Source organism: Phragmites australis, chromosome 2 (assembly GCF_958298935.1).
Source record: "Phragmites australis chromosome 2, lpPhrAust1.1, whole genome shotgun sequence".
Lineage (NCBI taxonomy): Eukaryota > Viridiplantae > Streptophyta > Magnoliopsida > Poales > Poaceae > Phragmites > Phragmites australis.
In genome coordinates, this window is record NC_084922.1 from 39,116,574 (window position 1) to 39,119,016 (window position 2,443).

At 44.5% G+C, this 2,443-nt stretch overlaps 1 pseudogene; it reads right to left on the reverse strand.

The window, feature by feature from the left end:
- Nucleotides 1–242: 242 nt before the first annotated feature.
- Nucleotides 243–2,110, reverse strand: LOC133910090 (pentatricopeptide repeat-containing protein At3g58590-like; annotated as a pseudogene).
- Between the last annotated feature and the right edge of the window lie 333 nt (nucleotides 2,111–2,443).

Consider the following 2,443-nt stretch of genomic DNA (forward strand, 5'->3'; position numbering starts at 1 on the left):
CTTGTAATATCTCTTATTTCTTAGTTTTTCTTACTTTTTCATCTGCTGCCCTGCGTGGGGCGTTGTGTACTTCTTAAAACCATTTTCTTCCGCTTAATACAACGATACACATCTTTCCTGCGTATTCGAGAAAAAAAATTATGCAAAGCCAACCAAGAATGAACTTGATCCGGTACAATCTAAATATTAAACCAACAGCAAGCCTCCATTGTTTATCAAGTGGAACTCTATTTGATCCATCACTAGCTAAACACTTGTGTCTCTATTACACCATATGCCTTGCACCCTTGGAGGAATGTGCGATATATGACATTATTTGGTCGGAAAGCCATGCCTCTAATCACAACCTCAGCTTCCTTCAGATGACCACACTTGCACAGCATGTTGACCACACAAATGTAATACTCCATCTCAGCTTCAATTAAATAATCAGCTTTCATATTTTTGAATATCTACATTCCCTCCTGCACAAGGCTATCATGTCTACAAGCTGGAAGGACTGCTAGAATTGCTACTTTGTCAGGTTTGAAGCCATCCTTTTCCATGGCTTTAAACCATGCCAAGGCCTTATGAGAAAAACCATTAAGTCCAAGGCCAGAAATCACAGCTGTCCATGAGATAAGGTTCCTATCTTCCATTTCCTCAAAGACTTTCAGACAATCTTCAACTCTACCACATTTAGCATACATATCTAGCAACATATTATCAACATAAGTGTCAGAGCATCCGGAATTGGTCTTGATGATAAGCCCATGAATCAACTTACCGATATCAAGGCTGTTGTTTTTTGTACAAATGCTCAGGAAGCTCACAAATACATAGTTATCAAAATGATGCCCCAAAATTCTCATCTGTTTGAAAAATCCAAATGCTTCAACACAATCACCATTCCACGCGCAAGCAGTAATAAGTATGCTCCATGAAACAGTATCACTACCTTGCTGATGTAAAAGTAGCTCCTTAGCTTCTTGGTACATGTGAACTTTATTATAGACCCCAGCCAAAACACTCATAGAAACATTACAAGAGTCAGGATCTAGTGCAACTCCATAAGCCAAGGCATCGGAAACAATGCCATGTGAAGCATATGAAGATATTATAGCACTTGAAACATAGTCATTACCACCATGACCCAACCTTGTGACCAATGAGTGAATCTGCCGGAGATCCAAAAGTGATGGATCCTTGAGAGATGAAGAAAAACTAACCTCATTATGTTTAATCCCTGATCCTAGCATGTCTCTCAGAATAACCAAAGAAGTTGGATCATCACTATCTGAGTGACCAGAAATCAGAGCATTCCAATATGTGGTGCTATTACTAGGAACCTCTTCAAGCACTTTATGAGCATCCGTCCTATTAATACAGTTTGCATAAAAATTGACCAATGAAGTGTTCACAAACACACTAGTATTGAGATTGTGCTTGATAGCTTTTGCATGAACAAATCTCTCATGCTCATGTCCATTCATAGTGGTGCAAGCATAAATAACACTTGTAAATGTAATTTCATTTGGCAAAACACCCTGACGCTGCATACTCAAGAAAAGCTCAAAAGCTCTCTCTGGGACGTTGCTCCTCGTGAAACCAGTTATCATTGTATTCCAAGAAACAACATCTCTGAACACCAACTCATCGAACAACTTCTCTGCCACACACAAAGCACAGAAAGTACAGTACGAATTCACAATGAATTCGCAACTGCCGAGAAGGAATCCATTCCAATCTTCTTCGCGAGACAATGAACTTGCTCCGGCGACCCAAACGTAGGCAGAACAGCAACAAGAGAGCCGTCCGACAAGCCATCACCGCTTCTCATGAGCTCCCTGAACCAGAAAAAGGCATCACGCTCCTTACAGCCATTTCCGCGACCAACTTGAGCGCGTCGTCCCGGAGTAGGGCTTGCTGTGGAGCAGCCCGCTCTTGAGGATGTGCGACTGCAGCTGCGCGGCGCAGTGGGCACTGAGGGAAGGCGAGGAGAGGATCGGCGAGGCGATGAGGGAGTTGAAGAGGGAAGCGGACAGCGGCAGACTCGGGCGCGGCATCCCGTCGAGGAGGCAACGGGCGCGGCATGGGGTAGGTGGCGGGAGGCGCGCGGCGCAGGTGGGTTGAATCGCGTCGCGCGGTCTCGGCCCTCTCGGCGGAACAGAGTTGACGGATGACGGCCGAGTCGCGCGCGCCTGGCAGCGAAGTTTCGTGGGCCGCATTATGGGTCGGCCTTGTCTGCACAGGCCGACTGAGCCCGTCTTTGCAAATGGAGTCCGATCTTGAGCTTTTTTTTAAATTTTATACTTCGAAAAAAATTACAAAATAGATGTCTTTTAATTGCTGTATTTTTATTTTTAACCTGCGGTGGTTGTCACCCTTCCTGTGGACTAGACCTGCGGCACGTAGTTTTTTTTAATTTGCTCTTCGTGAAACAGTTCGAAACAGGCCTGTTGCT